Consider the following 14,604-nt stretch of genomic DNA (forward strand, 5'->3'; position numbering starts at 1 on the left):
AGAATTGTTTCTAAACAGAATGTTGCTCAAAGTGTTCTATGAGGTGTCAGTAGCCTCCAGAGGCAGGCAGTATTACTGATTAGGTTACCGCAATGCCTGCATTTGTTATTCAAATTCGCTATGTACTGCGGATTCAAAAATACAGGAAAAGTAGCTCTTCATTAAATCACAATGCCAGCTGTAATCTTGGGTCTCTGTAAACTAATACAATCTAATTTATTTTTAAAATACTTAAAAAGAACAACCTATTCAAAAGATTTGTAGTGAAACAGTGTCAAACTCAGGTTTTTTTAATTTGTTTTTGTTTTGTTTTGCATACTCTTAAACAGCAACAAAGTAAGTACTGTACTCTTTACTGTTCTGATACAGTATTTCATACAGTCTCCATATTTTCATACAAAATTTACAAACCAAAAACCTGGTGGAGGACAGCAACAGTTTTCAGCTTAATTAGAAATAATTCAGGCAGGTACTGTCAAACACAGCGTAGTTTTTTGCAAATGTCCATATAAAATGCAAATCTGTTTCTTAAAACAAAGGATTTGGATAAACCTATTTGTAATTAGTTGTACTGATCTGATCTGATCTTTGCTCCATACTAGTGAAGGATCACATTCTTCTCTCTGATACGCATGTCCAACTTAAATGGAGTCAATGAAGGACTTGTCTACATGGGGAGTATTCAGGAAGTTATACTAGCATAAGGCAAGGTGTGAATCTATACTGCAGGAGTTATACTGGTATAAATTCAAGTTAATTAATTAAACTGTAAAAAGGCCACTTTTATTCCGAAAGAGAGCATCCACATGGGGAGTAGTACACCAATAACTACTGCAGTATAGATTGACTGCTGGCATAACCCCGTAGTGTAGACTGAACCTACAATGATGGAAGGGGTTTTTCCATCACTTGAGAGAAACAAACTCCCCAGGGATAATAGTGTTATTCGACTGACCTAGCCACATCTACACTGGGGATTAGGTTGGCAGAGCTATGGTGCTCAAGGTTGTGGATTTTTCACAGGCCTGAGCATTCTAGCTATTTCAACCTAATTTTTAAGTGTAGACCAGGCCCTTGCCGTATACCAGTATGACTTCCTGATAACTTCCAGTGTAAAGAAGCCTGAAGTCATTCATAAGTATCTGGGCTTGAAATCTCTGCAGTCAACATGTATTTAGGATGTGAGCCCACATTTCTGGTACACCTAATCTCTTACATTAGTGGAAGTTTTGACTGCAAAAGGTTCAGGGCATTGGAATGTAAGTTCCTTAGAGAAGGAAAAAAGTCATCTATGTTTATTGATTGCTGAACATGCTGAAGGCCCTCAATAAACCATGAATGCTGCTACTTTGCATATATAAATTATATGTTTTAAAAAATACAGGTTTACCCATAGGACTAACTGGGAGATAAGAGACCTGTCATATTGCAATGAGGCACATGAAAAGTAAACAAACAAACAAAAACCCAACTTCCTGTGATAGTGTACTCAAAATTGCCTTACAATTCTCTTATTCTTTCTACGAACATTTCCTTGAAATATCACATAATTTCAGCAGCCCCAAACAGGGGATGAATATTATAATCCCTTTGTTATTGTTCAAATGCTATACATCTTCAAGTAAAAGTTACAAAAATAAAAGATTAATGGCACTAAGGAGATGCAACCTTTTTTAGTGTACTGTTTGGAAAATCTAGTTCCTATAATTTTGCTGTATTTTTAGGGTTGATCAATGCATCTGAAAAAATGAAAGACTGCAGTGTTTTAGTACATAGTCATTTATTCATTCAATTAAAGAGATGAATTTTTGATTTTACTAAATGCTCTATCAAACTCAGCTAATACCCCTTGAGATTACCTGTCAAATAGCTACTTTGAAAGTCAGAAAGTGTCCACTTCAAATTCCCTTGTCCATGTTTTTAACAATGCTTATGTATTAATAACTGTAAGTCACTTTTTACAATAATTGCGAAGCAATACCCCTTTGACTCTCTTAATTGTTGCACTATGGGATGTATTTAAAGCAACAGCTACATTGGACACTGTGGGACACATTTAAAGCAACAGAAAGATCCCTTTATAGACCCTATAAGGCATTTGTCAAAATGCACCAGCAATTCAACTCAAATGTTTCCTACTAAAGTTTAGGGTGACCTCCAAAGAGATGGAATGAGTTTGTTCCCTTTTTTCTTTCTTTATGAAATATAAAGAATGTCTGAGGAATTTTTCTTTGTTTGATTTAAGAAAAAAAAATTTCCCCTGTTTATATTAGAATTTCAAGGAGAACTAGGAGGGTTATGACATCAAAGATACCAACAAAATTAAACCTGATTAATAGTGAGAGGTCCTTTACAGGTCACCATTAACCCAAACTCTCATTTTAATAATATTTTACATTTATACATACAGTACTTTTCATCCCAAAATATTTTGCAAGGTATACATATAAGAATCACTTCACCCACACTAAAATACAGCCGGCATGGGGGTCAGCAACCTGCAATCAGCCTTTACATAGCTCACTACTCAATGGTTGGAGAGGAGGAATCTTGGCTAAGGACTCTTCTGAAAAATGGCACATGAGGCAGACTGGAGGTCCCAGCAAAAATACCTTCACACATTAAATTACATGGAACTCAGAAGGATCAATCTCAACACTGCATGAGATTCAGTCCTGTGGTTCCAAGGAATCTGTATTGAAAACCAGAGTTTTGGGCAACTAAGCAGTCTGACCATTGGTAGTGAACTATTTCATTTTCAGCATTTTAAATAGAGATGGGTATGAAGTAAACCCCAGCTCCAAATATCCACTGCCTGCCGCTTCACTGCATGAAGCAGTCTTGTGTCCTGAAACCACAGTAATAAACATTGGTCTTCCTGTGGGTTGCACATATTTGCCCTGACTGAAACAAGCATGTTGTTTATGTACACAAGCCAAGAAGCATCTGTCCTGCAGTGGGAGTGGGAGTGCCAATATCCTTGTTTGGTCAAACATACAATCCACATTTTGGCTGTTGCTAGGTTGCCTTCCTCCCAGTCATGATAAACAGTGAAAGACTGTAGTCTGTCCACTCAGTAAGGCATTTTGTAGGGTAAAGGTAGAGTGCTTGAACAGAGAGAGTATTTTCAAAGGCACACAAGCAATTGTCCTTGGAGCACAGTCCTTGGGTCCACCCCCCAACAGCCTCATTTGTGCAAGGTTTGCTTTATGTCCATTGATAACTTAGGTTCACAACTTGACAACCCCACCTCTCAATGAAAAAAGAGAAAAGGAGAGAGAAAGTTGTCATTACAAGTAATTATTTACATGTAAAATCTTTACAATAAAATTAATACGCATTTATAGATGCTTCCCTGCATGTAGCATTTGCTGTCTTTCTCTACAGGTATAACAGGTTGGACTTGGTCTGTAGTTTAGCAAACGTTTTAAACATATGTTTTAGGAAGCAAGAAAAACATCATGACTCAGCCATTAATTGGGGCAAGTTAGAGAGTAACTACATGAGCCATCCAATGCTGTGACATTTCACTGTAGTTAATGACTTCGCAAGATATGTCAGGCCAGAATTTGGCTTATTAGTGTTCACACATGACTCATCCATGTGATGTAGTTGCTAAAAAGGCTACTATCATTCCTGGACGTATTAACAGGAGTGTCAGATGCAAGACACAGGATTTAGTTGTCCTGCTCCACTGAGCACTGGTGAGGCCTCAGCTGGAGTACTGTTTCCAGTTCTGGATGCCAAACTTTAGGAAAAATGTGGACAAATTGGAGAGAGTCCAGAGGAGAGCTACAAAAATGATAAAAGGTTTAGAAAACCTGATCTGTCAAAAAAGGTTAAAATAACTGGGTATATTTAATCATGAGAAAAGAAGGCTGGCGGCGGGGGGTGGGGGTGGGGTGGGGGTGGCCTGGTAACTGTCTTTACATATGTTAAAGACTAATATAAAGAGGAGAATGATCAATTGTTCTCCATGTCTTCTGAAGATAGGACAAGAAGTAGTGGGCTTAATCTGCAGCAAGGGAGATTTAGGTTAGATGTTAGGAAAAACTTTCTAAACTACAAGGATTGTTAAACTCTGGAATAGGCTTCCAAGGGAGATTGTGGAATCCCTGTCTTTAGAGGTTTTTAAAAATAGGTTAGACAAACAGCTGTCAGGGATGGTTTAGGTATACTTGATCCAGTATGTGTATGTTTGTGTGTGTGTGTTTGGGGAGGGGCTGGACCAAATAACTTATTGAGGTCCTTTCCAGACCTGCATGTCTATGATTCTATGATCCTGGCCTATAAACATCATATGAAACATCTCAATGGGGCTTGGCTAATATTAGCAATGTTAGTGCAAGGAAGCTAGGATGCAAATTGTTCTATGAGCTTGGAAGGCTATGCCTGTACCTACTGCATGTACTCACAGCAGTCTGACCTGCCCTGGTTTTGTTTTGTTTTAAGCTGAACTTTCAGTATGCTACATAGCGTCTTATATGTGCCCTAAGATTTCTTAAATGAGTAACCTTTAAAGGAAAATATTTCAATTTTCTTATCTGAGATGTGAGCTTCTCCTGAATCTAAAGGAGCGACATGATTTGTTTATACAAAGACTTCTTTTGTTTCCAGTGAGTAACATACAAAGCTCCAATATGGCACTCCTTTTAATACGGAACTAGCAATTCTTAGTCAACTGTCACACTCATCTACATTGTCTACACTACATTGGTCTACACTACAAAGTTAGGTCGACATAAGCTGCCTTGCATCGACCTAGTTGTGCGTGTGTCTACTCTTAAATTTGTCTCCTACGTATGTAAGTGCCATGTTACAGCAACTCAGTAATACCACTTCCCTGAGCAGCATTGAGCCATGGTCAATCGACTAAGGTCAATGCAGCACGAATGTAGATGCTACATTACTTATGTCAACCCTAACAGTCCTCCAACAGCTGTCCCGCAATGGCTGATACTGACCACTCTGGTCACATTTGTGAACTCCACTGCCCAGAGGTCACAGAGAGTGGAAGGCACCCTTCCCCTTTAAAGCCCCATAAATTTTTTAAATTCCTTTTTCTGATTGTCCATCTTGGCAAGCACACCAAACAGCTGCCCAGCTGAGCATGCTGGCTATACACTCCACACATGCTCCAGCCTGGAGTGGACAAGAGATATTGTATTTCCTGGGCCTGTGCTATTCAAACACAATTACGGACTAGTAACGGAAATGTGGACATCTACAAACAGATTGCCAGGGGGACGCAGGAGAAGGGGACCAGCAGTAGTGCTGCATGAAAGCAAATGAACTGCATTGGGCATATCAGAACTAGGGAAGTCAACAGTGCTGAGCCACAGACTTTTACGAGGAGCTGCATGTCATACTTGGCAGAGACCCCACCACCACCCCTCAGACCACCGTGGCTATCTCTGAGGAGCCCAAGTCACAGGCCTCCGGTGTGAAAAGTGAGGAGGAGAAGGTTGGGGGACATGCAATCAGTGGGTCCAGCTATGCTGCGGACCAGGACATGTTTGAGACTCCATCACAGTGCAGTCAGTCCCAGCAGTCAAGCATGGGTTAGTTGGAGGCAGGGGAAGGAATCTCGACTAAGTGTGTAATTGTATTTCCTGTGACAAAGATGTACAAATGGCACCTCCAGCTTAACAGGACACAGCTATCGACTTTTCATTAATTTACTTGTTCTTGAAGAGGTAGCAGTAGAACAAAGAGAGGTGGCTTGTTATCTGCTTTTCATTCCCCTGTAGAGTTAGGCAGGAGGGGGGCATGCAGAGCAGTTTGTTTATGTACACAGCCAGGGCCAGATTAACTTTTTGTTACAACAACAAAACCAAACTCAAGATTTATCAGAGCTGCGTACTTTCAACGCTACTTTTTTATAGTCCAGAATACTGGGAAATGAGAAAGTATGACAAATCCAAACAGTCTACATTCCCTACAACCTGCCTCAGAAAAATCCTCCCTATCTTTTGGCCCAAAACAATCTCAAACCAAGATCTATTCACACAGTGCAGCCAAAAAGATATGGGCACCATCATTGCCAGGAGGCGTTGGAGATGTATTGGCCAACTGGTAAAAGTGCCAGGAACTTCATTTTTTAGCTACAGGATAAAGCTAAAATAATATACTTCATGCTGTGCCTTTGATGTAGTTCCAAGTCCAGCTCCGGAGCACGCACAGAGTCGGCGCCTATGTATATATATATTTTAATTTATACTAGTGAACTGACTTGAAGTTTATATGCCATTACTGTATGTAATTGATTCCATTTAACCAATTCTAGCTGTCATCTATATCTTTTTCCTTTTATGAATAAACCTTTAGATTTTAGATTCTAAAGGATTGGCAACAGCATGATTTGTGGGTAAGATCTGATTTGTATATTGACCTGGGTCTGGGGCTTGGTCCTTCGGGATCGAGAGAACCTTTTTTCTTTTACTGGGGTATTGGTTTTCATAACCATTTGTCCCCATAACGAGTGGCACTGGTGGTGATACTGGGAAACTGGAGTGTCTAAGGGAATTGCTTGTGTGACTTGTGGTTAGCCATGGGGGTAAAACCAAAGTCTTCTCTGTTTGGTTGGTTGGTTTGGTTTGCCTTGGTGTGCATAGAAACCCCAGCCTTGGGCTGTAACTGCCTTGCTTTAAGCAATTTGTCCTGAATTGGCACTCTCAGTTGGGTCTCGCCAGAACCAGCATCGTTACAACAGGTTACGTGCAATAAACAATAATTCACGGAAACCCGTGACCTTGTCCCTGACTTTCACTAAAAATATCCCTGACAAAATGGGGAGGTGGGTTCAGCACTCACTGCTACTGGGGCTCCTGGGTTCCCCACTACTGCGGTGAGTGGGAGCTCTGGGGTCTCCCTGCCGATCAGGGCTGGGCTGCTGTGGGATCCCCTCATACTCCAGGGTAGCTGGGCGCTGAGGGGGGTCCCCCGCCGCTCACTGTGGCTGGTAGCTGCAGGGTTCCCACCTCCGCCTGCCACGGCTGGGCAGCTGCAGGGAGTTCCCCCGCTGCAGCTGGGCATCTGTGGGTGGTTCCCCTGCCGCCTCCCTTGGCTGGGCAGCTGCAGGGTCCCTCCACCAGCATGGGGTCTGGGAGCTGTGGAGGGGCTGGCGGAGAGCTCCAGCCCCCAGGGCAGAAAATTTCATGGAGGTCAATGGAAGTCATGGATTCTGTGACTTCCATGACATAATTGTAACCTTAGGTATGGGCCCATTGTGGTTGGTTTAAACAATTCTATTTGACTAACCATTTAAAAATTTTACTATTACAAAAGCCGCCAATATAAAGCCTAAAACAAACACCATTCATTCAAGTATATATAATTTTAAAAAAACATCTTGGAACCAACAAAATACATGCAAACAGCAATCCCATGATCTTCCATTATAACCTTTGTTACCCCTTCTCATCCCTTTTCCTGATGTTAAAATGATAACTGTGCTATTAATGTTACCAGAGCCGTGCCTTGGGTATGGCGAATCAGGGCGACCGCCCTGGGCCCTGCGCTTTGGGGGGCCCTGCACCTCGATAAAATCATGAGAAGGCAGGCAGGGAGGGGTGGCGGGAGGCGGGCGGGTGAGCGGAGTGAGGAGGCGAACTGGGAGGCGAGCGGCAGGTGGGCAGGGGGTGTTTGAAGGAGCCCCCCTACCAGAACCTCCCCCTCCCCCCACAGCGCCTCCTGCCTGCCAGCGGGCCCCGCAAACCAGCACTTCCACTTCCCCCTCAGTGCCTACCACCTGCCGTGGATCAGATGTTTTGTGGTGTCAGGAGGCGCTGGGGAGATGGGAGAGGAGTGAGGGTGCAGCATGCTCATGGGAGGGGGCGGAACTGGGTGGAGAAGAGGGAGGGTGGAGGTAGGAAGAGGCGGGGCAGGGGTGAGGCCTTGGGGGAAAGGGTGGAGGGGGGGCAGGGCCTGGGCAGAGCTGGGGGGAGCATCCACCGGCAGATTAGAAACTCAGTGCCTATGTCCCTGGCCCTGCACCCTCCTAGGAGTGGCCCTGAATGTTACACTAAACTCTGGGGTCTTTATTTATTTATTTAGCATTTACAGCAATATGCTGGACATTCAAATATCTTATGTTTTAACTTTTATTCCTAATGTTTAAAATTCACCTCGTGGCAGAGGGTCAGCACAGATGCTGTACAATAATTTAAATTTAATCCCTTGGGCCCTGATCCACAAAGGGACTTAGAGAGTGTGACACTGAGCATCTGAGAGCTTAACTTTTAGGGACCTAGAACAGGGGTGGACAAACTACGGCCCGTGGGCCATGTCCAGCCCATCAGCTGTTTTAATCTGGCCCTCAAGCTCCAGCTGGGGAGTGGGGTCAGGGGCTTGCCCTACTCTGTGCATGCTGTGGCTCTGCGCGGCTCCTGGAAGCAGCGGCATGTCCCCCCTCCAGCTCCTACGCGTAGAGGTAGCCAGGGGGCTCCACATGCTGCCCCTGCCCCAAGCGCTGCCCCCGCAGCTCTCATTGGCCAGGAACTGTGGCCAATGGGAGCTGCAGAGGCGGCGCCTGCGGACAGGGCAGTGCGCAGAGCTGCCTGGCTGCACCTCCATGTAGGAGCCGGAGGAGGGACATTCCGCTGCTTCCGTGAGCTGCTTGAAGTAAGTGCCGCCCAGACCCTGCACTCCTGACCCCCTCCCAGGCCCCAACCCCCTGCCCAAGCCCCGATCCCCCTTCTGCACCCCAAACCCCTCATCCCCAGCCCCACCCCAGAGTCTGCACCCCCAGCCAGAGTCCTCCTCCAGACACCCCAACCCCCTGCCCCAGCCCTGATCGCCCTCCTGCCCTCTGAACCCCTCGGTCCCAGCCCAGAGCACCCTCCTGCACCCCAAACCACTCATCCCTGGCCCCACCCCAGAGCCCACACCCCCAGTCAGAGCCCTCATTCCCACACCCACTGCGCCCCAACCCCCGTCCCAGTCCTGTTCCCCCTCCCGCACCTTGAACTCCTCATTTCTCACCGCAACCCCAATTTTGTAAGTATTCATGGCCCACCATACAATTTTCATACCCAGATGTGGCCCTCGGGCCAAAACATTTACCCACCCCTGACCAACTAGATCACAAGAACAACACTCTGATCCACAAAACTTGAGTGAGATGCCTACGCTTCTGTACAATGAATGGGGAAATATATGTGTCTTAGACTGTGATCCACAAAGTTTGAAACCATGTCTCTCTCATCAACAGAAGTTGGTCCAATAAAGGAGATTACCTCACCCACCTTGTCTCTCTAATATCCACAAAGCCAGCATGCTAGGCAGGGGGCTGCCTAAACTAGCCAATAAGCGATGCTGCCCTGGGGGGGAGGGGGTGCTAAGCCACGCCCCTCTCTTAGAGATAGGTACCTAAATCTGGCTGCAGGGAAGCTCTTATCTCTGCTTGCAATCCATTAACTGGGGGAAGGTATGCATTTGGCTGCCTAAGTTGTGGGCAGAGTCTGAAACAAAACAGCCCAGTGTGGAGGGAGGCAGGTCCTCCCTTATAACATCTAGCCTAATGGATAGGGTACTCATTGTGGATGGAGGAGGCATCCAGTTCAAGTTCTGTGCCTCCTAAGAGGGAGAAGGGATTTGTTACCATTCAGGGAGTACCCTAATCACTGGACTACCAGATAGTCTGATATAGATCTCCTGCAATGTCTCCTGTTGAACTTGTTTCACTTTAATTTAACAATTAAATATTAATTGGGCCAGAGAAAGAGTTAGAATGACTCTATAGCCTAGTAGTTAGTGCATTCACCTGTGAGGTAACGATTCTCTTTTCAAATCCCTTGTTCCCCTCAAGAGAAGGGTGGACTTGAACTGAGGGCCTCCAACATGCTGGGTGAGTACCCTATCCACTGGCTAAAGGTTATAAGAAAGGGTCTCTTGCCCCAGGCTGTTTTGTGTGATCTTACCCAAGGGGTCTGATCTGCTACCTACTAGATCAGGCCCCTGCATATGACATATGTCCAAACACCTGTCTTCCCTGGTTTGCGAATTGCTCTGGGGCTTAGGGAGGAGGGAGGCAGCAGTAGGCATGCCCAGAGGAGGCAGAAAAATTTAGGCATTCAGTGAATTTAGGTGCTTACAGGTTTAGGTAGCTGCCAAGCAGTTTTGTGGATTGCAGTGGTGCCTAAAAACATGATGTAGGTGCCTAACTACCTTTGTGGATTGAACCTGAGGGCTAAGAGCCTGTGATCCTCCTCCAGCTGCAAAAACTGTCTCTGCACTATCTGACATTGAGTAGAGGGAAGTATAGCAATATGTGTGGGCCAGCGGTGAGGCACGGGATTTTGTGTTCAGGTAAATCCCAGTGCCCCCACTGTGTTACACAAAGGGCTCCCATGAGTTATGGCTGCTACATCAGTCCACCGGCACTGTGGCATCACACTGCTGGCCAGGAGGTGGGAGTGACTCTCACTTCCCCTCCCCATCTGTACTTCTCCCACACAGAGTGAGGTTGCATGGGTAAAGTGGGTTTCACTCAAGCTTAATGTAACTGAATTTTAAAGTGAGTTTTTTCCCTGAAAAGTGACTGCAAAAATAGCACTTTCTTACTCAGCAGATCTGCCCCTTGTCTGTATTCAGTCACATCTGCTTATGTGTGAAGGAGCAGAGAGATGGCTGCCAGGCACAGCAGGGGTTAAAGAAAACCTGTGGGTTCAGCTAGCCCCGCCCCATTATACCTGCAGCCAATGCCAGGCCTGGAAGAGGGAGAAAAGAAGGGAGCCCGGGTCAGTCAGGGGTTGGCTGGTGAAGAGGTAGGAGCTCTCTCTGTGTGTGCTGAAGGCAGGGATGCAACCTGCCTACCAATGCAGCCACTGCAAGCAAGCAAGTCTTCCTCAGCAAAGGGGAATCTACTGCCAAGCCCCAACTGTGGGGAAACTAGACTATCAGGGCCGTGCCCCAAACTAAAGGACTTATGTAGGGAGCAGCTCAGACAACAGGTCCTGAGTCTCCTCCATGCCCCCCACGATTGGGAGCAAGATCCATCTCCCCTGTCTAGGGGTGAGAGTGGCCCAGGACTCTTGAGCCAGGAGCTAAGGTAAAGGAGGGCAGGTCCCCCCTAACCAGTGATCGAGCCCCTAGGCTGCCCAGGCATTGAAGGCCCTACCACATTATGTCCATGACAAAATAGGTTTTTTACTGCAATTAGCTCCTGTTTGTCCTGCGGAGCCAACCCAGCTGAAAGTGTGAACTGGACACAAAGCTCTTTAGCGCAGAGATTGTTTCATTTACTATGTTTGTGGAGCACCTAGTAAAATGGGTCCATGATCTAGTTGACCTCTAGGGACTAATGCAATGTTTGTATTAAATAATACAATCTTGTGTACAAAGTTGTTGACTAAATTCCCGTTACAAGACTAATTAACTGCACTTTTGTGAAATCTCATTGAATGCCATGGGAGTCCATGTTTATTGTCTGTTTCCATGTCAAATGAGGCATTTACAAGCAAAAAGGTTATTTTTCTTTCAACTGCCAGCCCTGCAAACTCTGACTGGATTCTTTCATTCTCCTACATCAACAGCAGTAATAGACTGCAGGTCAAACTCTGCCCTCATTTTGCCATGCAGGCTGTAAAAGTTGTACAGTTACAGTAGCCAGTAGAGGGAGCTCTCATACAGCCAGATAAATTGAACACGAATGTTGAAAGCGTCAAGGAAAAGAATATAAAAGTTATGTAAGTCCCAAAGAATTCACTGTCAGCTTAAATTCAGTGCAAGATGTTAATGCACATGAAGCTTAAAGCAAAATTCTGCTAAATTTATTATATATATATTGCTTCAACAATAGAATTAGAGCAAAAACCTTTTTCTCTCATTGGGACTCATCCTGCAACCCATGCTCACCTGAGTAATCCTTTCTCAAACAGTACTGTTCCTGTAAAGATTACTCAGGTGAGCAAGGGTTGTAGAATCTGGCCCTGTATAACAAGTAAAGCGATGGTATTGGCCCACAAGACTGATTACACACACACTTCCCCCGCCACTCTTATTTCTCAGCAATGGGGAGACTTGGTCATGTTGGATAAATCTCTCTACTCTGTTTCAAGAACTGCATAAGTATCAGTATCATGCATGCTAATGCACGCTCATTGGTTTCAGAAAACAGCAGATACATAATTAAGAATGTATAATCCCATATCACTTTGTATGTTAGTCATCACATACTGTACAAATGATGTATGCAAGACCTTAAAAACTAACATCCTGAATGTTTTATATAGATCAGAGATTCTCAAACTGAGGTCCGCAAGCTTCATTCAGGTGGTCTCCGGATAGTTCTCTCTAAGGTGCACACCTTGACAGCTACACACAAGAGACTGAAGGGCCGCCCATCTAATTAGTGGCTCCAATCAGATGCCTGGACCCTGGAGAAGATGGACATGTAAGGTGAGGAGGTGACCGGGGGGGCGCAGTGGGTGAGAAGACGGGGTGGGGGGGAATTTAGAATGTGCAGGACTATGGCACCAGAGAAAGAGGCAACTTTCCCCAGCTCTAGGGCTGTGGCTGCCGGGCAGAGACCCGCCCCCTGCTTCCCAGCTTGGGGGCTGCCGCAATGGGGGAGAGAGCCCCATCATCGCATTCGAAAGGTAAGACTACTGGTATTAAAATATGAGTTGTGTGCTTTTATTTATAGAACAAAAAAAGTTAATTATTACTTTTTTTTAATACATGGTGCTTTTATCAAAAGCAGTCCAGGGGTGGGACGGGGGAGTTTGAGAACAACTGATATAGATGTTAAAGATTCCATGATACTTTTTGCAAGCATAGGGGTTTTGCTGGAGTCCTTGATGAAATTTTTAACTTCCCCTAATGCTGTGCCGCATAGTGACTACTGACTGGCTCGTGCCTTTCACCCCTCAGATTGTAGTAGTAGGATTTTATGTTTGTATTTTGTCTAATTTAGAGTGAAGTCTTCTGCATTGTAATTTGATGTTCCTGTTCAAAATGTTCTGTGTAAATTAATTCTGTTTTGTGTGTGAATGAGGAATGGGTGTTAAGAGAAGTGTGAAGGCCATCACTGAACCAGATGTTCTAGGGAGCACTGGAGACAGACGCAAGGGCACCAGGAGGCTGCAACGCACCCCTATAGAAATGTCTGAGGAAGGCAGATTGACGACTCTAAAGATGAGACAGGCACCTATCAATGGGGACAAGATAGCTGTGATCAAAACCAGCCTGGGATAACTCCCTGAGAGACTTGATGAAAGAACAAGATAAACGATGAGAAGGACAATTTAAGAAAACAAGCACTTGTCAAACAACAATTGATTACAGCATAATGGTGCAAAACTCATCAGTCCCAATGAAGGAAAATCACTATATAAACAAAAAGAAAAGGAGTACTTGTGGCACCTTAGAGACTAACCAATTTATTTGAGCATAAGCTTTCGTGAGCTACAGCTCACTTCATTGGATGCATACTGTGGAAAATACAGAAGATGTTTGTTTTTATATACACACAAATCATGAAAAAATGGGTGTTTATCACTACAAAAGGTTTTCTCTCCCCCCACCCCACTCTCCTGCTGGTAATAGCTTATGTAAAGTGATCACTCTCCTTACAATGTGTATGATAATCAAGGTGGGCCATTTCCAGCACAAATCCAGGTTTTCTCCTCCCCCTCCACACACCCACTCTCCTGTTGGTAATAGTTTAACTAAAGTGATCACTCTCCTTACAATGTGTATGATAATCAAGGTGGGCCATTTCCAGCACAAATCCAGGTTTTCTCCTCCCCCTCCACACACCCACTCTCCTGTTGGTAATAGTTTAACTAAAGTGATCACTCTCCTTACAATGTGTATGATAATCAAGGTGGGCCATTTCCAGCACAAATCCAGGTTTTCTTCCCCCCCCCCAAACAAACCCACTCTCCTGTGGGTAATAGCTTATCTAAAGTGATCACTCTCCTTACAATGTGTATGGTGTTCTGTTATTTTCTTTGTTAGGCCTGTCCTGTAGTAGGTGACTTCTGGGAACTCTTCTGGCTCTATCAATCTGTTTCTTGACTTCCGCAGGCGGGTATTGTAGTTGTAAGAATGCTTGATAGAGATCTTGTAGGTGTTTGTCTGAGGGGTTGGAGCAAATGCGGTTGTATCGCAGAGCTTGGCTGTAGACAATGGATCGTGTGGTGTGGTCAGGGTGAAAGTTGGAGGCATGTAGGTAGGAATAGCGGTCAGTAGGTTTCCGGTATAGGGTGGTGTTTATGTGGCCATCATTTATTAGCACTGTAGTGTCCAGGAAGTGGATCTCTTGTGTGGACTGGACCAGGCTGAGGTTGATGGTGGGATGGAAATTGTTGAAATCATGGTGGAATTCCTCAAGAGCTTCTTTTCCATGGGTCCAGATGATGAAGATGTCATCAATATAGCGCAAGTCACCGACTACAGGACAGGCCTAACAAAGAGAATAACAGAACGCCACTAGCTGTCACCTTCAGCCCCCAACTAAAACCCCTCCAATGCATTATCAAGGATCTACAACCTATCCTGAAGGACGACCCAACACTCTCACAAATCTTGGGAGACAGGCCAGTCCTTGTCTACAGACAGCCCCCCAGCCTGAAGCAAATACTCACCAGCAACCACATA

General features: G+C 44.9%; 1 long non-coding RNA gene across 2 annotated transcripts in view; it reads left to right on the forward strand.

Moving 5' to 3' along the window:
- LOC311515531 overlaps positions 1-14,604 on the forward strand; it is a 32,474-nt gene that overhangs the window by 10,396 nt on the left and 7,474 nt on the right. Inside the window, exons 2-3 of one of the 2 annotated variants that reach the window (XR_014710173.1) lie at positions 12,234-12,399; positions 12,998-13,356. This is a non-coding gene — a long non-coding RNA (uncharacterized lncRNA). Of the gene's footprint in view, positions 1-12,233; positions 12,400-12,997; positions 13,357-14,604 lie in introns of those variants that run through there. The other variant, XR_014710172.1, reaches the window with a different exon arrangement.

The sequence above is a fragment of the Lepidochelys olivacea genome, assembly GCF_965140295.1.
Source record: "Lepidochelys olivacea isolate rLepOli2 genome assembly, chromosome: 2".
Classification (NCBI taxonomy): domain Eukaryota; kingdom Metazoa; phylum Chordata; order Testudines; family Cheloniidae; genus Lepidochelys; species Lepidochelys olivacea.